General features: G+C 48.4%; 1 long non-coding RNA gene across 2 annotated transcripts; it reads right to left on the reverse strand.

Moving 5' to 3' along the window:
• Positions 1-1,007: 1,007 nt before the first annotated feature.
• Positions 1,008-21,463, reverse strand: LOC307190504. Of its 2 annotated transcripts, XR_013829475.1 has the most exons (5): positions 21,341-21,463; positions 20,504-20,555; positions 16,815-17,066; positions 10,187-10,326; positions 1,008-1,159 (listed from the first exon to the last, which is right to left on the reverse strand). It is a non-coding gene; the product is annotated as an uncharacterized lncRNA (long non-coding RNA). The 2 variants fall into 2 exon arrangements; XR_013829476.1 differs by lacking the exon at positions 1,008-1,159 and having other exon boundaries at positions 8,668-10,326.
• Between the last annotated feature and the right edge of the window lie 3,349 nt (positions 21,464-24,812).

Raw genomic sequence — 24,812 nt, forward strand, 5'->3', positions numbered from 1 at the left:
CCCCGCTTTGCTTCTCTCCCTCCCCCATCCCGCCAACAACTGTGTCCTGCCGATCCTACCTCCTAGACTGACCTAGAATCCTTGTACTTCTCATCCCTCCACTGCTACCACCTAGTCTAAGCCATCACTTCTTACCCGGACTAATGCTACCACCTTCTACCTGGTCTCCCTGCGTCACCTGTTGCCCTGCTCCCATCCATTTTCACTCAATAGCCCAAGTGGTCTTTTTAAAACACAGATCTGTCCAGGTCCATGCTTCCTAAAACCCTTTCCATGGTGCTCCACTATCTGCAGGATAAAGCCCAGACTGCTAAGCGGCGCTTACTAGGTCCTCTGTTATCTGACAGCTACCCACTTGCCTGATCCCACCTCCTGCCACTGCCCAGGGCACTCTCCACTCCAGCCATCTAAGCTCATTGGGTTTCCCTCACCTGCTCTCCTGCACCTCCCTGCTTTTGCATGTGCTGTTCCACCCCCTAGATTTCTCCCTCTTCCCCATCCCCTTGCCCTTTCGTGGAGCCCACCGTTTAAGAGGTAAGCCAGGCATCATCGCTTCTGGGAAGTCTTCCGGGATCTCCCCCACCCCCGCCCCTACACCAGGCAGATGGCCTGGCCTCTCGGCATTCCCAGCAGTCTGCACGTTCCTCCACACTGTTGTTAATTATGCGTTGACTTGTCTGTCTCAGCTAGACTGTGAGCATGTGAGCTCTTTAAGTGATACAGGGATTGTATCTTTCTCATCACCAGTGACTAGCTCTGGTTCCGCCATGTAATTAGAGTTCGATGAGCATCTCCGAAATGAAGGCAGGTGTATAAGACGCCATAATGCCAGGCAGAAGGTGGTCAGAGGTGAGGCTATGATGAGAGGTACAAGGGAGAAAAAGGGGTTGATTTTAAGTCTTTCTGGAAGTGCTGGCATTGGAGAGGGGTCCCAAAGCACGGGCAGGGTTTCAACAAGCAGAGATGGGATGACAAGAGGGCGCTGGGGGCTCTGCTAACCGTTTGTATAAACACAAATGTCGATGCTGGCATTGCAGGCTCAGAGGCAGGTCCGAGACCCAACCTTAGCATCCAGTCCACTGGAGTCTCGACCTTGCCCTTCCAGCTGTGACAGTAGCGGATCCGGATCCCCATGGCAGACTGCTTTTCCTTTGGGCCACTGGAAAAAGCAATACATTTGGGCCTTTAAACAGCTTGGCCAGATTCTCCATTGTCCTGATTTGCCTTTATTCACAAGGCCGCTTGGTCTCACTCGGCGCTCTTTGCTATTTCCTTGTTATATCCTCTACGGGCCCATGGCCTGCAAGTAGCTGGAAGGGAACCAGAGCCTCAGGGCAGTCGGGGTTCAGGAAGACTCAGTGGCTGAGCCTTTCCTGTCACTTGGGACCGTCTGCTCTTTGGGGCTATGTGGATACGGGTGGTAAGACAAGTTTCTGTGCTAAGAAGAGTATTTGGACATCTTGACAAGGTCTCTATATTAACCAGGAACTTGAACGAGTGTCGCCAGAAACCCACAAACAAGGCGGCGTATTTTTTTCCCAAATTGGTTGTTCGTATTCAGGAAGCTGGCTGCGGGCTGGGAGTCAGCACACATGCGTGCAAGTGGAAGCCAGGCGACCATGCCCCTTGGCTCACTGGCACTGGGAGCTTAGCTGAGCAGAGGCTCACCTGGTGCCCAGGAGCACAGGATCAAGAGATTTGCCTTGCTGGCAGTTCAGCTGCGCTTTTGATTAAGCAACAAAAAAATGTAAAAAGCAAAACCAACAACAAAACAGAGAAGAAAAGTTATTCAAGGTGAAATGGTTAAGTTGGGTGGACTTCCGACGTCTGAGAAACCAGAGCGTAACTGCTTTTGGAACCCACCCACTCTTGGGAACAAGAAGGGGGTGGGTGAGGAGGAAGGGAAAAGAGAGGGAGGGAGGGATGGACTTTTCTGGAGACCTACATGCTAAGCACTGGGCTTTGCCTAAATCGAGAGGCCAAGGGGCAGAGTGGTTGAGAGAGTGGGATGCCAGAGCCAGTCCAGCTGGGCTCAGTATCTGGCTCTGTCCTCTGCAGCTGTGTGTCCCTGGACTCTGCGTAACCATTCTGAGTCTCTTTCCTCAGTAGCGAAATACAAGTTGTTATGAAGATTAAATGAGCAAATACATATAAAGAGTTGAGAACTCAACCTGGCACATAGTACGTGTTCCCTAACTGTTGGCTATTATTATTATTATATTAACTTGTTTAATCTTAACCATAACCTATGAGGTATATGCTTTTATTCTCCTTGGTTCTCAGATCAGGACAAGCTCAGAGAGAGAAATTCCCTGCCCAGGTCACACAGCTGGTAAGAGGCAGAGATGGAACCAACTCCAAGTTGGACAATCTCCTTACACCTGTGGTAGGAGCCTGCTTCACCTCTGACTCTGGTTGATGACAGGACTGGTCCTGCCTCCTCAGATCTCAGTCCCATAACGGAGGCTCCATTCACCCCCAACACATGACCCCACGTGATGGGGTTCGTGGAACACAGTGGGTCTTCCTTGGTGAACCCCTCCCTCTATTCTCCTCACAGAGGTAGGAATCATGGACCAGAAGGGATCAACAGAGCATCCTGCGGACCTTCCTTCTCACCTGGGATGACAGAGCAGTGGGCTGAGAGTCAACAGATTTGGGTTCCAGCCCCAGCTCTGCCACTAACCCAATGGGTGACCTTGGGTAAGTCATTTTCCCACTCCCTAAAACGAAGGAGTTGGATTCAACCATCCTGAGCTCTCTGAGGCTCTATGTTTACACTTTTGAGGATCCGTGTCACATCTCACATAATAAGATGAAAAAGTGTCTCAGCCAGTTGACCAAAATCAGAAATGATAACCCATCTGTTAAGTGTCCCTTGCAAGCACATCCGTTTAGGACATACCATCAATTCAATGGGCTTTGAGAAGAGGTAGGAGAGCAGGGAGAGAACCCCTGTTTACTTTGTACATCCCGGATTTGACGCTTCCCCACTCGAGAGCTCACGTAACCCACCCACAGCAGCCCGGAGACACAGGCACTGCTGGTGATGTCGTTTTACAAAGGAGGCAACTGAGCCTCAGAGAAGTCAGGTCAAACCAGTAGAGATGACCTTGGAACCCATAGATTTCTGACTCCAAATCCACGCTCCTTACAAGATTCCAAGCGAACACACGACTTCACATTTTGTTCTTTTTTAAGCGTCTTGCTGTTCTTGCACGATCTCCCCTCCACCTGCAAAGCAGGAACGAGATCCAGTTCACATTTTACCGCCCCCAGTCCTGGCTGCTCCGGAACGAAACAGTCTGATCGGGGCCTGGAAAGCTTGACTGTGAATGTCTAGCACATGGCTCGTTGGTGTCTTCTGAAGTCAGCCAAGCTGAAGCGTGCCTGGGGGCTGAACGATCGTGTCCCTGGTGCCGCAGAACCCACTCCGCATGTGTTTCCCATCCTCCACGGTCCTCCCGTCCTATCTGGGTTCCTTCTTTGCAGGCGGTTTACCAGATATCTGGCATCAACCGCGTCCGTTGTATCTGGCCTGGTCCGCTGTCTACCGCGGGGCGGGGGGCCGGGGGCGGGGGGTGAGCCACCGCCTCTTCCTGTCCCTCCTTGGGCAGCAGAGCACCCAGTGTCTTCCAGGCAGAGTTGGGGGCTTTCGAGTCAGGCATGCCTGGGCCCACAGCCTGGCTGTCTGCCTTTTATTGATCATAGGATTCTGGCAAATCACCTCACTTTTACGTTTGAAAAATGAGGGGACTATTTCCTCTTAAGAGTTATATACAGATTAAGGTGCACAGTGCTTTAGATCCAGCTTTGGTGGAAGCACCAGAGGGGCTGCTGGGAGGGAGGAAGGGAGAGGATGCGGAGGTGAGGGGCAGGGCCCGTTGGTGCCCCACCCGTCCCACTGGAGCAGCTCCCCTGCTGTGTCTGGTTTCCGTGGCAAGTTTGGCTTGTGAATTTGGTTGGAGGAAAGGGTGATGCAGCTGAAAGTATAAAATTCGCGGCTGTAGTTATTTGGTGGAGGTGCTGGGCACCCAGCGAGCACTTTATAAATGTTAGCGCTCTCCTCTTTCCTTCCTCTTGCCCCCATCATTTTCTCCCGCTGGATTCGTTATTCAGTGGCTCAGCTAAAAAGCGAACCCAAATGAATGGAGAGAAGGCAGCAGCGGGAAGAGTATGGAGTGCTTTCAAAATATCATCACCCCGGGGGAAATCCACTGTCGGGGGTCGGGATGCGGGTCAAGGAGGCTGTGACCCAAACACAGCAAGTCATGTCACAGACCCCACAGCAGCTCCACACCAAGGGCCTCCTGCCTGCAATGAGCACCAGAAAAACTCCGGCGCAGACCCCTGCTCCGCCCACAAGCCATTCTCAATAGGCTTTCCTCCTCCTCTGCTGAAGGGAGGACCCACAGGGAAACAGGGAGGTTTGAAGATGTGTGAAGGGGCCCAGGAGGCGGGGAGGCCCGAGTGAGCTGGCCTGGCTGCTTCTTTCAAACGAGCAGGGTATGCCGGATTGTGAGGGCTCCATGAGAGAAGAGAACCTGCCATCAACCGGGCACAGTTTGCACAGATGCTCTGAAAACACAGACCTGCTCCAGAGAGCAGCTCCGCAACTGGAGCCACAGCGCCACCTTCAGGCTTACATCCACCTTGCATTTTCCCTGCAAAACCACTTCTGGACTGCAGGGAATATGCGGGGGGCTCAAATCCGATACACTAATCCTGCAAGATGTTGTGCTGCTGATATGCTGAGACAGATGAGCTTGGAGTGGGAAGAAAGGCCATTGCTAACAAGTATATTGATGCCAGGGTGTCGGGGCCGTGCCCCAGGCAGAAACTGGCAGAACTGGAAGCCAACCTTCTATCTTAGAGACAGGGAAACTGAGGCTCAGGGACCTGCCCTCAGTTACCTAGTGAGTTGCAGGCAGAGCTAGGATGCTCTTAAGCATCCCATGCCTCTCAACTCGGATGGCTGTTTTCCACAACAACTGCGCTGTGTAAGAGACAGCTGCCATGAGCCTGCAACACACACCACAGAGTGGTTTCTTCTCACTCTGAAGGACCAGAAGATGAGACTGAAGATGCAGCTGCATATGAGCATCAGAATGTGGGCTCCATGGAGCCCAAAGAGAGGCCTCTGCTCTCATAATGGATGTGAAGGGGTTTCATTCATAGGAGTCACCTACCTTCCTACACACCCTCACACGGCCTCTCCATCTGGCAAACTCCTACCCCCTTTCATGACCTACTCACAAACTGCTGTCTTGTGAGGCCTTCTCTGACCCATCCTCCATGCCCGTGGACTCCATCATTCCTGCCTTGTGCCACCCCTGTACCTACTTGAGACATCGCTTATTGGAGGGATCCCCCTATATTAGGATGACTTGTGTGTCTATTTATCTAGATGGGGAATTCTGGCCAGGAACCAGATCTTATTCTTCCCTGTGTCTCCAAAGCCCAGCCAGAGCCAGGCACAGAACAGGCAGGTACTAAAAAAGTGATGGATGATGGATGGATGGATGGATGGACGGAGGATGGATGGAGGATGAATGGATGGATGGATGGATGGATGATGGATGGATGGATGGAGGATGGATGGAGGATGGATGGATGGAGGATGGAGGATGGATGGATGGAGGATGGGTGGATGGATGGATGGATGGATGGAGGATGGATGGATGGAGGATGGGTGGATGGATGGATGGATGGAGGATGGATGGATGGATGGATGGAGGATGGATGGATGGATGGATGGAGGATGGATGGATGGATGGATGGATGGAGGATGGGTGGATGGATGGAGGATGGGTGGATGGACTGGAAATGGGCTAAGTCTAATGGATGGGGTATCACTCTTTTATATCCTAGAAGAGTAATGGCATCTGTTCTAAGGAGACATACATCTAAGAGCTTCTGTTTCTACGCCAACGCCAAAAAAGCGTAACTGCAGAGGTACGTGTGAAGAGGAGTGGTGTGTTGACATCCCCTGTTAGCCCGCCCTTCTAACTGCCTCTTTCTCCTGGTTCCCCAGGGAACCTGGTGGAATTCAGACAGAGATTATGGAGATATCGTTCCTGGGATGCCTGTACCAGAATCACCTGGAGAGGTCATTAGAATGCAGGTTCCTGGGCCCTGCCCTCAGGGATTCTGACTCAGTAAGTCTGGGGCAGGGCCTGGGTATCTGAATGTTTAGTTAGCCTCACCCAGGTGATTCTGATGCATAGGTAAGTTTGGCCACCACTCACTAAAGAGGAACAGCACACAGGGACACACCAGGAATTGCCTTTGCTGACTGGCCCATCCAGAGAGGTTGAAAAATTGACCTGAAGTCCCACAGATATTAGATGGCAGGAAGTGCCTGGAGAGTCCTCTGACACCTAGAGGCCAAGAGGGAAGGAAGGGCCTCTAACTCCTCCCACCGCCACCCCTAAACCTGGCCCCAGCCTGAGGAGGCTGGCACACTTGCTGAAAAGATGGCCTTTCCCAACCCCACAGGACGCCGTGAGTAGGGCCTGCCTTGTGCTCCCTGATCCCTCGCAAAGCCCGGAGTGGCAGGGTTTACTCCGTGTTTACCAAGGCAGAGAAGCCAGCAGCTGTTTTCAGTGTCTGTTTCTACCTAAACAGAGCTGTCGCTCCCAAACACGGGCTCTGCCAGCAAACATGACCAGACCTGGAACGCTAGCCCCAGTTGTGTTCAGGCTGGAAAGAGCTTAAGGATGATGACGGAACCAGAAGATCGTTCTGGACCCGAGAATGGCCAAACATGTTGGCAACTCTAAGTGGGTGAGCAGCCCTCCCAGGCCAGCTGGGGAGCCCCTGGAAGGAGGGGAAAGGGCCCATCGGAAGGCAAAAGAAAACATACACCATCGCCCAAACCCCTGTTTGTCCCTGTGTTCCAACAGGACCTACCCTCCGGCCATACTGGGCCTTTTGTTGAGCACCTACTATGTGCCAGGCCCTGTATTTGGTGCCTTACTGTTTTGGTTCATCCTCACTATAACCCTCAGGAGACAGATAATATCGTTATGCCAGTTACACATATAAGGAAACTAAGATCCAGAAAGATAAAGTGACTTGTCCAGATCCTGAGCTGGTTAGACTAGCTGCAGAGTCAGAACTTCAATTCAGGTTCCTCTGCTTTTTTCCAGGTTCCCTTGCTGCCCGCTGTGCTATTCTCCACGTACAGCCCAGGCTGTCCGGCCTCCCTGCCTCTGTCCACGCTGCTCCCTCAATGCAGAACGCCTGGCCCCTGACAGCCCCTGAACAGCCTCCTCCTGTTTCTTCAGACCCAAGTCACAGGCCGCTTCTTCCCCAAAGCCCTCCTGGATCCCATCTCCCATGAGTAGAGAAGTTAATTGCTACGTTCCCATAGCACATTGCGGGGCCAGTATACAGCCGCATTTTCACCTGCCTTACAATCACTGATTTCCATGACAATCTCTCTAGATTTCAGTCTCCAACCCTGTCTCCCCCACCCCCCAGATCCTGCCCACCACAGCCCTGCCCCAGGGCCTAACTCAGTCGTTTTCCCTCATCAGGCCGTCCCTTTGGTGAATCACACAGGTCCACCGCCCACGTGGAGACTGAGTTCAGGTGCCCCCGCCACCACTCTGGCCAGTGGCTGCCATCACCACTGAGGGCAATGCAGTCCATTGGTCTAACGGATGAGCACTGAATTCTAAGCTAGAAGACCTAGGTGTGAGACTTGGCTCTGAAACTCATTCACTGTGTGGCTTTGGCTAAGCCACCGGGCCTCAGGGTCCATCTGTAGAACGCGTGGGTGGATGGAAGAGAGGAGCTCTCTGTTCATGGCTCTGTCAAGCACTGACCGTGCATTGAATGGAGCATCCCCTCTGGGGCATTTGCATCCTTATCAAGGATCTAATCCACTGAGCGCTCAGAGAGGCCATGGGGCGCCTACCTGATGGAGACGAGGCAGGCTCAGCCAGAGCAGGGGGTTCTCACTGCGAGTGAGAAGAGACAAATTCGGGTGGGTCAGCTGAAGGGCCTTGCATCCCAGAAAAGGACGGTGGAGCTGACGCTGTGGGCGCTGATCCCTCGCAGGGAAGGACAGGGAAGTGGAGGTTGGGACCACTCACCTGGCACTGGTGTGGGGGGTCATGGGAAGGGAGCTTCGCCCTCCCTTAGACACCACTCAAGAGCCTGCTCGCTGTAGGAAGCCTGGTTATCAAACGACCAGGTGCTGGGCCAGTGTTAAGTGGCAGCAGGATTGAGTAGGGAGAAGTTCTGAAAACATCTCAAGAATCTCTAGGACTCAGTGACACAGGCAGGGAGCAAAAAAGGAAGCAAAAAGATGGCCCAGAGGTTTCATCCTGGGGTGATGAGGTCTGGAGAGTGATGGGCAGACACACCTGTCGAGGAACAGGCTGAGGGCCTGGGAGGCTGGTGTGGAGGGGAGGGGAGGGGCCCAGGACAGAACACCCGGCTTCCAGTCTCCTCTCCTGCCCTTTACCTCGAGCAGGTCACTGTTCCAGTCTGAGCCTGTTTTGTCATCAGTGAAATGGGGGGAAGGACCCTGCTTACCTGACAAGGACGATGTGAGGCTTTCGGGCACGAAGGTATGTATGGTGCCTTGCATGAGAAGGCACTCGTAAACAGTGATGAGCTCGCCACCCATTTGCATTCCACAATGTAATAATAACAGCTAGCATTTATTGATCCCTTGCCATATATGCCAGGCGATGTCATAAGTAATTTGTTTATCATGATCTGAACTCTTCTTACCCCAAACTCTACAAGACCCCTTGCATTTTGTGGATGGTATACTGAAGATCAGAGAAATTAGACAACTTTCCCCAAATCCCACAGCTGGAAAGGGGCAGCCACCTTCACCAAGTTTAGTCAGCACCTACCAGGTCCCGGGCACTGGCGGGAACACAAAGGGTGTACAACCTGGCTTAGGTCTTCAAGGTACCTCCGGGCAGCTACCAGCCTACAGAGGAACAGGTCTCTATGAGCTTTAAACATTTGTTCTGGAATTCTATTCTCTCTGCTGTGAATGTTGCTAGACAGGGGACAAATATCTCCTGGCTTGACTCTCTGCGAGCTGGGCACTGGGAAGGGATGTCAAGCCCTGAGACCATTGTTCACGGTCCGTGGCTGCACCCACCTGCCCGCCTTTTATCCAACTTCTCTGGGTGCCATTATTCAGGCCTGAGCCATCACCAGGAGCTGCAAAGCAGTTAATTACAGAAGTATAATCCCCTTCCTCACAAAGAGCTGATCTCCTAGGGTTGCGAGAAGATAAGACTTATGCCTCTTTCAATTCCTTTATTCTCTCATCAACATAGATTCATATTTCAGCTTCCCGCATCGGAAACAAAAAAGGAAACCTGCTCAGCCCACTGCTGCTGGAGAGAGATAAATTAGGCTACACAAAGAGCCAGTCCTATAAACTCAATCTCTTTCCCTTCCTTTCATGTTGGTGATTATAAACAGAGTCAAGGGCAGTTGAAATATATTCCTCTGCCTGCCTGCCTGCCTCGTCCTACTCAGAGAGAGGAGACAAGCGCAGCGATAACAATCCGATGGTACCGGGGGAAGAGGGGTGCAGGCTCCTGTGTGATCTGACGCCGGCCTGGTGAGCAGATCAGATAGAAAGACCTTTGTTTCTTGCCACTCCCTGGTCACAAAATTGTTTCAAAAGGCCACAGAGAGAAGCTGGACGCTGTGCCACTGTGAATGCTTTCGTTTTCTTGATGGCAACGTGTGCGATGCTATTTGCTCAAAAGAAAGGGCCTTGCGATTTGGCGGCCCACGTGGCGGGACGGTGCCAGGGCCCCCGGCCAGTTTTAGTAATGTAGACACAGGTCGGCCAGCGGATCAGACCACAGAACAAGGCCAGTTTTAGCAGCCCTGAGGAACAGATTCCAGGCTCTTCAGAGAAAAAAGAGCCCACTTACTGAGAGCAGTCCCCAGTGAAATGATATTATTCGTCTACATGGCAAGCGGGGTGGGTTCTTTTGATCACTGGCATTGCCTTTGCACTGCTTGTGTTGCGTTTTCGGGCTTCGCTGGAGTTACTAACTGTCGAGGGCTCCGCTGGCATGGGAGGAACAGGGGGACCACAGAAATGAACTAATTTGCCCAAGGAAACAGAGCAATTGGTGTCAGAACTGGGGATGACAGAGATTCTGATGGTAACAACTGACCAGGCACTTACCGCAGGGTGTCAGGCACCTGCCGACTCCCAGAGTCCCCGCGCCAAACTGCCACACGATGCTGCCTCGATGTGCTCCTTTCAGGGGTCCTGACTCTCCTCAGAGGCTTTTCAAAAAGTTTCTGACTGGGGGAAGGGAAAATCTAATTTTTGAAAGATCAGAAAGGGAGAAAGGGAAGAAAAGAAACTGAAAAACAAGAGCCAAGTTGGTCTCTGCAATAAATGTCATCCCACAAGATGCAAGACAAGACTCTTTAATAGACTTGCAGATTCAATTATCCCTTTATATTTCCAGCAGACTGGTCGTCGTCTAAATCATTCTTTCCCTTTAAACACACCCTAATTCACCAATAGAATAAAAACAAATCATGTTTGAAAGCCGTGTCGCTTCTGAGCCACCACTCTTCAAAGACACACACCTCGTCCCCGGCTCCCGAGGGAAGAAGGTTAATAAAAGGCTTGGGCACTGTCTCCAGTTCAAAGCCTGGGGCCCGTCTCACAGATGTCTAGGAAGTGCGCTAGGAGGCTGAGGCTGAATCAATCTTTTCCATTCTGGGGCTTTTAATGGCTGTTTGCCTCTCTGCTCCTAGACACCCTCCCTCAAGCCTCCAGAGGAAGGACAGTAACTCCTGCCTCTGTCTGGATCATTCCGGTTATTTTTTCCAGAAGCCTTTCCAAGTGTGATATCGCAGGTGAACGCCAACACCGTCGATTCTCTAACAGCTGCCAGTGGAAGGACACGGCCCACCCAGCCCCAGTTTTCTGGGAAGCCTGGCCTTTCTACGGGGCTGCACCTGTCTCGCCAAGAGGGGGACCCCAACCCTGCGCAGCGCCTACCTGTCAACTAGCTCCTGAATGAACTTCCCTTCTCAGTCCATTCCTCTCCAGTGTGTTTTCTTTCTTTCTTTAGCTTTCATCATTTTTTTAAGTTATAAAAGTAATACTTGCTCTTTGTAATACACTATTCAGTTGAGTTGTGCAAAGAAGAGGTTTCCTCATTCTTCTATAATCCAGTTCCACATTCCTGAGTAGTCAGTTACCAACAGTCTCATGTGTGTCCCTCCACATGTTTCTTTTGGTTCATGTAGATATTAAAGATTACCTGGAACCCAATTTTTGCCTTTATTTGCAAATATGGGATCAAACCATATATATTTCTCTACAACTTACTATTTAGAATTAACAAAAGAGCCTGGACACCTTTTCAGGTCAATACAGAGACGCTGGGTTCATTCTGCTTAATAAGGTTGCATGCATGAGATTATGTAGCTGGCTGTGCCATAACTTTCCAAACCATCCCAGAACCCTCGGCTCTTCCAGACATTATGTCTCCTGGGTATCGTGGTATTATATAATGCCTACCCCTCCTACCTATGAAGGCCATGGCTTCTCTCTATTTATAAACCGTCCATCTTTGGCAGGGCCCTTTCCAGGCTGGCCCAGCCTTACTCCTATGATGTTACCAAAAGCAGTCCCTGACAAGGGAGTCCTGGCCTTTGAGGCTGGACTCAGACAGACTTATAAAAGCGGGTTTCACTGCCATGAAACCTGGACCTCCTTTTGGCAATGAATAAAACATAGAAGCATAAGTAAACCCTTAAGACGTCATGAGCAGGCATGCAAAAATACTACGTGTAGTCCTAGACGTGACTACAATACCCACCAGAAAGACTTCAGAAAACAGTCCTTGAGAACACAAAAAGAGGCTGTTTACCAAAGGACGATTTTTATAATGCTCTTGCTGCATTTTATTAGAGCGGGAAGAGGCCTGCAGTGGAGAAGGCTACAGAAGATTTCTGTGCTCACTGAAACTGAATGCTAAAACAGCCTGGGTCCGAAACGTTTCAAAACTGGAAGTAAATTCTCAGAGGCAAACTGCTTTTCTGGAGCTCTTTTATGGAAGTCACATCCAAACAGTTTTAGAAATCAAAATGAAATCTTACAAAATGTCTTAAGAGTTTGTATCCTTAGAACTAGTGATTTTTTTTTCCTGGGACTCTATCCCAAAGAAATAATCAGCAATGCCAGCAAAGATACAAGTCAAAGGATGTTTATCCCAGCATTACTTATAATGAAAAATAGAAAACAAGCAAAATGGTCTACAACAGGGAAACGTAATACTGCACAGCTATTTAAAAAGATGTGCACAGGGGCTTCCCTGGTGGTGCAGTGGTTAAGAATCCGCTTGCCAATGCAGAGGACACAGGTTCAAGACCTGGTCCGGGAAGATCCCACATGCTGCGGAGCAACTAAGCCCGTGCGCTACAACTACTGAGCCTGCGCTCTAGAGCCCATGAGCCACAACTACTGAAGCCTGCATGCCTACGGCCCGTGCTCCGCAACAAGAGAAGCCACTGCAATGAGAAGCCCCCACACCGCAAAGAGGAGTAGCCCCCACTAGCCGCAGCTAGAGAAAGCCCGTGAGCAGCAACTAAGACCCAACACAGCCAAAAATAATAAATAAATTAAAAAATAATAATAAATAAATAAAAAGATGTGCACAAAGCGTTGAATATTACGAATGAATGCTTATGTTATGATGTTAGTAAAAAAGAGAGATAAACTGTATATTAAAACTGTGCAAAGGGCTTCCCTGGTGGCGCAGTGGTTGCGAGTCTGCCTGCCGATGCAGGGGACACGGGTTTGTGCCCCGGTCCGGGAGGATCCCACATGCCGCGGAGCAGCTGGGCCCGTGAGCCATGGCCGCTGAGCCTGCGCGTCCGGGGCCTGTGCTCCGCAACAGGAGAGGCCACAACAGTGAGAGGCCCGCGTACCGCAAAAACAAAAAAACAAACAAACAAAAAACTGTGTAAAAATATACATAGAAAACACTGGAAGGAAATACGTCCACCTACTAACACTGGTTATCCCTGGGTGATAGAACGATGTGTTATTTTTCTCCCTTTTCTGTTTTACTTTTATAAAAAATTTATAAACTTTTCTAAAATGAGCCTGCGTTATTTTTATAATGGACTAAATTAAATAGTTTTAAACTACACACAAAAGATAGAACTGACTCTACTATTTTGGGGATCACAGTGGGGTATGTATGAGAAGAGATGGGGGTGGCTAAAGTTAAGGGTTTTCTGGGATGGGGGCAGGGATGAAGGAAGTCCCCCCACTTTCTGGCATCTTTAAGAGTGTGGGTCTTAAAATGAAATATCTTCTGCAGAACAAGCAGCAGAAGTGTCAAAGGGATGATACTGTCAATTCACTCAACATGTAGTGTGTACCTACTGCATGCCAGGAACTTGGGGAAATGACCAACTTCGCATTCTAGTTTATTAAAGAACAAGGCTACACTTCGTCCCCGTCACCATACATGTAGCACACTGATTATCTTGGTTTTCTCTCTATTGTTCTCAGAGAGTCAAACAAAAAGAAAAATGAACAAGTTGTGATTTGCAATGGATTCAAGAAAGAACATGTTGGAAGCAGCCCCAGGACCTTCAACTGACTCTGCTAAGAGCGTGTGTGGTTTTTTTTTTTTTTTTTTTTGGTACGCAGGCCTCTCACTGTTATGGCCTCTCCCGTTGCGGAGCACGGGCTCCGGACGCGCAGGCTCAGTGGCCATGGCTCACGGGCCCAGCCGCTCCACAGCATGTGGGCTCTTCCCGGACTGGGGCACGAACCCGTGTCCCCTGCATCGGCAGGCGGACTCTCAACCACTGCGCCACCAGGGAAGCCCCAGAGTGTGTGTTTTTCATTAGAGACAGCTCGGGGAAAAGATGCAGGCAGGCAGTTATCAAACTAAGGTTTGTAATTTCTGCTGTCTGTTCTGAAAGTTCTTGACTGATCTCAGCAGGACCATTAAACAGTTATTAATCCATTCATTCAGCAAATATTTATTGAATACCTACTATGTGTTAGTGCTACTCCAGGCTGGGGGTAGTGCAACAAATCAGAGTCCGCCCCACTGATAGCACTTATATTCTAATTCAGGAATAGGCAACAAATAAAAACAAAAACTACACTCAGCCAAGTCATGATCACTGCTATGGAAAAAAATAAAATAAAACCAGGTTACGAGAAAAGTCTGTTCTCTAGATAGGGTATTTTAAAAAGTGCTCCCTACAAAGGTGACATTTGAGCAACTATCTGAATAAACTGATTGAGTGACATGAACATACAGAGTAGTTTGCTATGTTGAAAGAACAAGTGCAAAGGCCCTGAGGTAGGAATGCAGCCAGAAAACCAATCTGGCTGGAGCACTGTGAGTGAGTGGATAGAAACTGAAGTCAGGGCTATAGCCAGGAGCCAGATGGTGTAGAACATGGTAAGGACTTCAGATTTTATTCTAAGAGTAAAAAGGATCCCTGGATGGTTTTGTGATGGGGGAGTAAAGTGATCTAAGTTTAAAAAGATTACTCTAGGTACCATATGGGGGATGAGAATATAAATAAAAATTCAGACTAGAAAGCTATAGAAGAAATCTAGTGAAAGATGATGATGGAGATGGTGAGAAGTAGTAGGATTCAGATATATTTTGAAAATGGAATTCACAGGATTTGGGGATAGACTGAATGTGCGGCAAGAACAAACACACACAAAACAAAACAAAACCAAAAAACATATCAAGGAAAATTGTAAGGTCTTTAGCATGAGAAGCTGAGTAAATGGCAGTACGTTTAATGATATGGGGAACCCTGGGGGAGGACTGAATGTTTTGTTTTGTTTTAAGGGAACATAGTGGATGTTGTTGGTACCCAGCCCACACCCGTAAGCCTTTCCACTTCAGTGCACACTGGTGGACTTCCGACGGCCAGCATTTGCATCTCTTTGCCTGAGAGCTTTCTCCCAAGCTGGAGAATCCACTCTGTGTGCCCAGCACACTTTATGGGAGCAGCCCTCAACCACTGACACTCAGAGGGTAGCGCATAAATATCCCCACTTCCTCCCCTGGTGGGATAGGGCAACAGTGGATAAATCTGACACGTGTGCTCGACACCACTATTTCTCAGGGTTCACCAGTGGGATTAAGCTCCAGTCACCACAGTATCAGCTTGCTCGATAACACATCCCTTTATTGGCCTTTTCCCCTTTCCAGCTCATTCTCCCCAATTCCCTACCAATGGTTCCTGCACCTTCCAAATAAATTACCTGCACTTGAATCCTTGACTCTGGGTCTGGTCTGGCGATTCGAAACTAAGATGGGGAAAACAAGAGCACCTTCTAATTCCCTACACCCTGTATTTTTTCACAGCCACTGACCATCTCACCTTTTGGTTATTCTTTCTCATCATCTCTACTAGAACAGTAGTAGCAGAGTCAAGATAATCAGTGAACCACATGTGGTGGAGATAAAATGGAGTAATTTTAATAGGCCAGCTCGCCAACTGATCTCCCCCCATCCTGATCCCTGGCCTCTTCTTCTCCAGCCACTAAGTTCAGCTACTCCACTTTGCTTTTGCATTTTCAAAACCAATAAAAAATAGAAAGCACAACGCCTTATGAGACCATTTAGGGAGATGTCAAAATGGAAGAGGCAGGAGAATGACAGACCTTTTCTGTCCCCTCTTTCACTGGACAGTTCAGTAAATGCCTTGTGACATGAAGACCACAAACTATTATTAGCAGCAGCAGCAAATGCTATTTATTGAGCATTGACTCTAGGAGGAACTAAACTCTCTCATCAAAAGCCAGGGAGCAGGGAGACCTGACTTGCCGTATGCCATACCTCCTGGGGAAGCATGCTTGTTTGTAAGGTAACATTTTAGATGTCACAAATGATTCAGAATCATCATTTTCCATTTCCCTTCTGTTGACACGGACTGACTGTAGGAGGAGGTGGTTTAAAAAAGCAAAAGCTGCGGGGCTTCCCTGGTGGCGCAGTGGTTAAGAATCCGCCTGCCAATGCAGGGGACACGGGTTCAATCCCTGGTCCGGGAAGATCCCACATACCGTGGAGCAACTAAGCCCGTGCGCCACAACTACTGAGTCTGCGCTCTAGAGCCCACGAGCCAAAACTACTGAAGCCTGCCGCCTAGAGCCCGTGTTCCACGACAAGAGAAGCCACCACAATGAGAAGCCCACGCACCACAACGAAGAGGAGCCCCCCCTCGCCACAACTAGAAAAAGCCCACGCACAGTAACGAAGACCCAACGCAGCCAAAAATAAATAAAATAAAAAATAAATTAAAAAAAAGCGAAAGCTGCACAAAGACCCTTTGGTTTGAGCAAAAATCCTTGTTACAAACGCACTGCTGTCAGTGACCATCAGGCATGAGGTGATCACGAGCATCCTTTCTACAAAGGAGAAGTCAACAGACACACAGCTCCACTGGTGGTGAGGATGCTGAAATCCAGCCCCCCGGGCGGATCAAGGGGTCCTGAAGACCTTGGAATCCATCACACTTCAGTTTAGCCACTTACTAGCTGGTGACTTTCGGTATGTTATTTGGCCCCTTTGAGCCTTGGTTTCCTCATGAGCTAACTGGAGAAAATACACCCACTTCATAGGGCGGCTGAGATAAATCATGGCCAGCAACAGCAGAGGAAGCACGCCATCGATCTCAGCTCCCTTCTCTGGTGAACTATTTGCGCTGAAGGCAGCCTGGCCAATCTACTGTGACTCAGTAAAGACCTGAGAAAACCAGCTCAGTGATTGTCAGAAAAAAAGGACTAGACCCACCAGTAACGGTTCTTCCCCGGGCCTTCTGCGCTTCTTCCGAAGGCCTCCTCTGCTGGAGTACGAGCTCTTCCTGAACACGTGTCTTAACGCTTCAGTATCCTCAGCGCTGATTACAGTGCTTGGCCCATAGGAGGGGAGCAAGCTTGGTGTCGTGGAAATAGCACACTTCTGAGTTAGACAGGTCTGGGTTCGGGTCACAGTTCTGCCACGTGCCTTTGAGCAACTTGCTTCCTTAAACCTCAGGATCCTTATCTGTAACATGGGTGATAATATCTACTTTAAAGTGTTGTATGAACTAAGATAACAGATGTAGAGCCTAATACCAGTGCCTGGCAATTTGTAGATACTCGAAATTCAAGAGTTAGCCTTTATTAACAGACATTTGCTGAATGAACTCATGGATAAAAAGAACTGAACTCCATTCAGTTAACAATGTACACACTCCCCGCCCCAGACATAGTAGAAACATGCCATATCACATTTTCCTTTTTGTCTCTCAAGATGTAGCCACAGGTCTTTCTTATAGTAACAAAGATTTCTGCAAAACACACCACCTGCCTCTCCTCCATTCCAATGTGCACATAGAAGGAAAATCTGGTTACAAATAATGCTGAGGGAGTCTCACAACCTCTCCCCCCTCCAAATATATTAATTACACATGGAATTCTCCACTTTACAGTGGAAGACCTGACAGACACCACCTAAACCAAGTGATCAAGGTTATCACCAGTAAAGAAACATACTGGCGGCATGGACCCCGATATGGTACACTGAGAAGGACACATCATTGCTATGAAGGTTTCTTGCAGAAACTTCAAAACCCCAGTCTAGTCATGAGAAAACATCAGGCAAGTCCAAATTGAGGGACAGTCTACAAAATAATGGACAAGAACTCTTCAAAAGTGTCAAGGTGACGAAAGACAACGAAATAAAGAGGAATTGGCACAGGTTGGAAAATAGGAGACATGGAAAATGAAATGCAATGTGGGACCCTGGATTGGATCTGAATAAAGTTTGCAGTTCAGTTTTTTTTTGTTTTTTTGTTTTTTAATGTTGAGGGCAGCCTTGAAGGGGAAAAGGACTGACAAGAGGTTCAACCGAGGGGTGAATGGAAGAGAGAAGGCTAATCCCAAGAATTGGGTGACCAGCTGGGGGTGAGAAAGTTTTATCAAAGGATTAAAGTCTAAGCTCCATTTTTTCCGCATTTTTTTAAACCTGAGTGCCAGTGATAGTCCCTTTCTCTCCTTCATCCCCAGCCCCTCCCATCCACCTGAGTCAGAGAACAAATGTGAGCCATCTCCACATAGTTTCATAGCAGCATAATTTGCTCCTGACATTTTCATCAGTTCTCGATATAAATATTAGACGGAATAATGTGGTAAAGTGCTTCTTAGACAAAATATGTCATTTAGGTGGAATCACCAAATTAGGATGTAGCCTTCGGTTCGAGGTTTTCTAAGAAGTAGCCCCCCTTGCTCCTCAGGGAGGAGGGGACCCCACATACTTAATTTCAGTTAAGTCGTAAAGTTACACAGGAGTCCAACTAAGGCTTTCATTTTATATTTGAGGAAAACTGGGGTCCATGGAGGGAAAGCTGCTCAGGTTCACCCGACGGGGTGGTTTAATAGAACCGCTGCAGGATGGCACGTTGCCTTCTCCAAGCTGCTAGTATTTACTGCAGCCTTATTGTCCCGACCAAGAAGGAGACCAGCTTACAAGCATTACACGGCAGCAGACATGTGGGCCCCACCTAGACCTCTGATTCAGACTCTTTAGACACTGTAGCCTAAGCATCTCTAGCAGGAAAATGTTCTGGAAGATACAGGTACAACATAGCAGATGCTGAGAGCTGCTGTTCTTCAAGCTGGACCGTGTGTGGCTACGTGTGTAGGCACACGCACATTTTAGGATTTCTAGGCTATATCTGAAGAGCTGCACTCTATCATTTCCATGTTCCTTCACTGATCCCCTGCCCTCCCCACCTCGGACAATGTTCCTCTTGCCTCTCTCCATTCTGTGTCCTTGCCCGTCTCGTGTCTTAAGGTCTACTCTAAGTGGTATTTGGTCCCCTGACCTTTCCCAGCCTTCCTATGATGAGATGGTAACAGCTTGGTGCCAACAGAATCCATTCATTCATATATTCTTTCATTCATGTATGGGAGACTATTTGGGGCCCTGGAGATAGACTAATACACAAGAAAGACCAGATCTTTACCTCCATTAAGTTTACATATTAGTAGCAGGAGTTAGTCAATAAACAAAGGACGAAAGATACAAGAAGATAGCCACCATGAGGAGTGTTGGGATAAAAGTGAACCAGGATGATGTGACAGGAAGTAATAGGAGACTAGTTTGGGTGGTGAAGGAAGGCCTATTTGAGGAGGCAGCATTAAGCTGAGAGATTCGGCTCTGTACACACCTGGGGTTCCAGGCAAAGGGAATAACTAGTGCAAGGGCCCTAAGGCAGGCCCAAACTTGGCAGACTGAAGAAAGACAGACAGTGTGGTGGATCACAGTGAGTGGAGAGGTGGAGAATGGTCACAGACGAATCCAGATCAGGTAGGGTCTTATAGGGCTCAGCAATTAGTGTGGGAAGACAATAATGGGTGGTTCTAGGTAGAGAAGTTACAGAATCTAATATATGTTTTAAACAAACATTTTGGCTGTTAGGTGGAGGATGGACTGGGGAGGGGCGAGCGTTGGAGGAAATGAGTCGTGAGATGAGAAACAGGGAGACCAGATTAAGGGGGCTTGCAGTTAACCAGGTAAAGGATGATGGTGCCTGGGTTAGAAGGTAGAGATGTGAACAGCAGATGGTTTTTGGATATGTTTTGGAAGAAAAGCTGATTGAACTTGTTGATGGACAAGCTGTGTGGCGTGAGAGGAAGAGGGATTCAAGATTATTCTTGGGTTTTTGCCTTGAGCACATTGATGTGTGGTGTTACCACTGGTTAAAATAAGGAACTCTGGGAGGGGAAGAGGGTGGAAAATGGAAATGGAGAGTTTTATTTTAGACACATTAAGTTTTTGATATTAATGAACTAACTGAAGCTTCCATCTCCTACTTTATATGTATCACCGGACACAGGACTATGAGATCCCAAACGTTGCCTTCCTTTTCAATTGCTTGTTAAGCAGGAATAAAGTGAAACATAACTGAATAAAATATTCAGTCTTTTGTAAAACACTTTTCTGTTCAGAGATTTGGTAGCAGAGCCACATCCTTCCTGGACAGGCGTAAGCAGCCAATCAATCATGGTGTCACAGCAAGCAATTGTTCAGGGGGCAAACTAGTTAAAAATTTAATCCCACGATTTTCCTCTTAATCTCTTTTTCCCATAGCTTTGATCAATGCCCACAAATACGATATAGCAGCACTTTTCATTTAGATAAATGACTGAGTGGGGTACCTAATTAGTCTGTTTGTTATGAACCAATTGATAACTAAAATGACATGCTAATTACTAAAAATTGCACACTAATTTTGAAAGCACTTTATTAGCGCAAAAGCTGTATTCCTGCTATCAAACGAAATGTCCTTTCTATTTACATTCATCAATTGTTCAAACCTACTTCTCTTGACTTTCTAAAGTCAAGTCTCAGCGTGCTGTGTACGTAAACAGTGCGCTTGAGAAATGTCTGCTCACCCTTACCCCACACTATAACACAAGCAATAGCGAAAGTTGTACCAATAGGAAGATTCCACGAACTTCTCAGCTACTTGGGAGCTTCTGCTGTACCCTGACAAAACAAACAAACAAACAAACGATCAGGCCACGAACCACATAAAACAACTAAGCAAAACTGAATGTGGGGATGTGATGAGTAATTGAGAAAGGGTGAATTTTGCAGCCCGTTCCAATGTGTCAAGGTCATTGCTGAGGACGATGGATCATGGCTCTGTTCACTAGATCTGCAAGTCGGGGGATATTCATTTGGTGACCATCTTTCTTATCATCTATAGCAAAATGCCTACTGCTTTCAAGTCCCACAGCATCTCTCAGGAGCCAAAATCCTTATGTTTCTTCAAGTAAAAGACATCATTTTAAAACTAAAAGTCAGTGGCTCTGGTCTCCTGCAGTCTTTTCAGCCCCCTTTACAGTGCTTCCTCCCCTTGGGTTTTCACTGCCATTTCAACAAAGGGTGAGAAAAGTGAAGAACGGTGCCGGCCACTAATGAAAACCAATACGGACCCCTTCTCTTGCTGGACGTGGCCCCAGAAACAGGAGGAAAGTTTACCAGCAGGTGTGAGTGGTGGCTGGCTCGTTTCACGAATAAATCTTAAAGGAGAAGAAAATGGTTTTCAGGTTGCTAAGGCCTGTGTACGCACACGTTTTATGGAGATAAGTCCTGGTTACTAAGCATCATTGTGTCTGCCCGCATATTGCATCAGCCACTTCCAACAGCCCGATAATAACCTGTGCCGGGGTCAGTTTTCAACTTACTCATACTTGACTTGTCTCCCGGCCAGCTCCCCCCGCCTCCGTCCCTCCCCTCTCCTCCCTCCCCTCGGCCCCTCCTCTCACCGACAGGCTGCTGGCCGCTGGGTCAGGCAGAGCTGGAGCTTAGGCGAGAATAGAAGAGAAAAGGAACAGAGACCCCTCGCATTGTTAGCTTCCGAGGGGCTCCCGGGCAACCGGAGAGTCAATGGTACCGGCTCAGCACCGGAAACGGAAGTCGGGCGCGGGGCTCGGTCGCTGCCACGCTGCGTGTGGCGGATGGGATTGCCGAGTGGTACTGAGCTCCTGCTGCAGGGAAGAGGGGGCAGCGCTGCCTCTCACGCTCATTCTCTCGTTCTGTCGTTCTAACGAGTATTTACAGACCTCACTGGGTGCAGGGCAGTGTGCTGTGCTGCAGAGCCCAGTGAACAGGACCCACAGGATGCTTTCCTTCCTGACAAAACTCCTAAGACAGACACGGAAGGACTACCCACGTGGTGCCTGCGGAGGGTTGGAAGCACGAGGCCCCAGTTGGTCTAGGGGCATCTTTGGAGGCTCTTTGGACTTTGGTTACTTGGGCTAGGGCCACAGCGTAGAGAATACAGGGAGGGAGGTTTGTTGAGGTGGTTGGAATGTATGCCGTGTCAGTGGTGGATTGGATGTGTGGAATGTGGAGACTTGGGTGACAGCCAGGCTTCTGGGCTGATAGCTGGGTGAATATTGGAGTTACACACACAGGAAGGGGACACAGGAGGAGAAGCAGATTTGTGGGAATAGTTTGGTTTTAGACGTGTTGAGCCTGTGGGACCCACTAGTGCAGAAGCTCAGCAGCCGTGGGGTGTGCCTGGTTGCATCTTCTAGACAAGAGACCTGAGCAGGAAGGCTGTGTCTTAGGTTGTACATGGGGGTAGGGATGGAGCAGCAGCATGGAAGAGATTGCCTGGTGGAGAAAATACTATTTGGGAAAGAGGCCCAGCCTTCCCCCCCAAGAGCTTCTCTACTTAAAGGAGAAGAAGGGGCTTCCCTGGTGGCGCAGTGGTTGAGAGTCCGCCTGCCGATGCAGGGGACGCGGGTTCGTTCCCCCGTCCGGGAAGATCCCACATGCTGTGGAGAGGCTGGGCCCGTGAGCCATGGCCGCTGAGCCTGCGCGTCCGGAGCCTGTGCTCTGCAACGGGAGAGGCCACAACAGTGAGAGGCCCGCATACCGCAAAAAAAATAAAGGAGAAGAAGAGGAGGATCAGGTAGCCTTAGGAGAAAAACCCAGGGAATATGATATTGCAGAAGCAAGAGAAGAGCGCTTCAAAGAAGTGTAGTAGACTGGGCCATTTTTCTCGAGAAGTTAGTGAGATGAAGATTGAGAGATGCTATGACTAAACAGGCATTGCCATTAGCTAGAGCAGCTTCATTGGGATGGTGGGAGGAGACCGGTTTAGAGTGAGTTGAGGGGTGAGGGTGATGGTGAGCAAATGGAGACAAACAGCACAGACAGGCCTTCCAAGAAGTTGCCTTTGAAGAAATGAGAACGATACTGGAGGAAGGACGTTAATGTTTTTTTCTTCTCTCTCTCTCTTTCTCTTAAGATTGGAGAGACATACGCTTGTTTAAATTTTGATGATGATGAAATAAAATTCATATTTTAAGGCAAGGTAAGAAAAATTTTAATGAATTTTTTTCTCCCCACTTGGGCCTTCTTCCTCCCAGCTAGTGTGCATTGTGCGTCTGCGTTAGGCATTAAGCACACCTCCCCGAAGGCAGAAATAGCTGCTCAACAATAAAGTTCAGTTTTTCTTCTTCTGGCACCAGCTGTGTGACTCTTCAGAAGATAACATTACTTACCTATGACCTTATTAATATTATTAGGTATATTACTTGCATTCTGCCTATTGTACAAGATTAGTGTTTCATGCATTACCAAATACATGACTGAACCTCTGATAAAAATAATAATGACTAGGCAACTTGAAACAATTGGCCAAGTATATAGTCCTATAAGGTCAGTGATCGTAATGTGTAACTCTAGATATGGGACCAAGCAAGAAAAGGGAACCATGACCGACTAGTAAGACAGGTGGTCTAGAGGCTTTTGGCTACGGTCAATAGGGCCTAGTCCAGTAATAGCCCATTGAGCGGCCTCTCAATGAAATCCTTGCCTGACCTGGGTGTGAGCATTCCTAGCTCTGTGGGACAAATTGGTCACAATCTGTGGGACAGATTGGTCACAACATGCCACCCAAACCTTGGTCGAAATTAAGACTGAAGAGGAGGGGATTGTAAAAGAGTGTTTCCCACCATCAAGTCCTACAAGAATCAAGTTATAGCCACTGCAGTCACTGACCTACAATACACCCTGGAAGGAATTCAGGGCAAAGGTCAGGATGAGGCATTCTGTGCTCTGGGAAAACTGGCGGAATTGGCCCTCAGATAGCTAGATATTTTCATGAGAAAATTTTATGAACACAGTTTCTTAGATCTTCCCATACTTAGAAAAGCACTAAAACCATTAGCTGTGATATCTGTTCTTCACAACTAGCAGTAACCTTCTACCAAGATGTGCGTTTGACTGCGTGTATGCCCTTCACCGAAATCACGTATATACTGGCCTCCCCACTTACCTCTTTGGAACAGCCCTCAGAGCTTTCTCAAAGACTGTCTCCCGGGCTGTAATCCTCAGGTTGGCTCAAATAAATGTTTCCGTTTCTTTCTAAGGTTGACAGTTGATTAGTTTTTTTGCTGACAATGAGAAGGAACCACGAACTTTAGGTGGTGATGATCACATGGCCAACCTGACCCACTCGCAAGAGTAGTTTATGAGGCAGGATGAGAGGAGAAGGGGGTACGCAGAGCACAAGTGGAGGGGCTGATCTCAGGCAGTAACCGGGAAAGGAAGATGGAGGCAGCAGGCACGTGGAGGTTTGTAGGATTTGTGCTGTTGAGCAAGCTACGCGTTTCATAAAGCCAGAAGGTACTACTGACTGCAAGGTCATCCTAATTTTGAATGGTAACTGTGACTATTAAGGAAAGAGTGCTTCTTTCTAATTCGCACAAAGTGGCCACAGCAGCCATGGGTAGTGGGAGTTGAGGACTGAAAGTTGAGGGACTTCTGGTCTCAGGGTGTGTGTTCACCTGGGAAAAGGAGATGAGATCACTGAAGAAAGAGAATGGAGTCTCTGAGAGGTTTGGGGACACTGGAGAAGGTGTCGGTAGTTGCTGAAGTCAGGGGAAACAGATTATAACCATGCAGATACCAGACAAGTGACGTCTGTATGGGCAATGGATGAAATCACCAATGTTCACATTATCTCATTTTCTTGAGGCACTTCTAGCAAAGAGACTTAGCTTTTTGCTAGTGGTGTAACGTCTTGGCAGGCGGGTTGGGATGGTCTAAACCTTGCTAATCATCTTGTCCCCTACGGCAAGCTTGTTTTCCATTTCTTTTGAAGGACACTGAGATGCTGCCCCTATTTCACAGGGAAATGTTTTTGTGAAAGTGGAACCATAGACCAGCTTTTTAAGAATGCATCAGGACTTCTGCTTCAAGGAAGATGGAGTAGATGTACTT

The sequence above is a fragment of the Stenella coeruleoalba genome (genome assembly GCF_951394435.1).
Source record: "Stenella coeruleoalba genome assembly, chromosome: 8".
Lineage (NCBI taxonomy): Eukaryota > Metazoa > Chordata > Mammalia > Artiodactyla > Delphinidae > Stenella > Stenella coeruleoalba.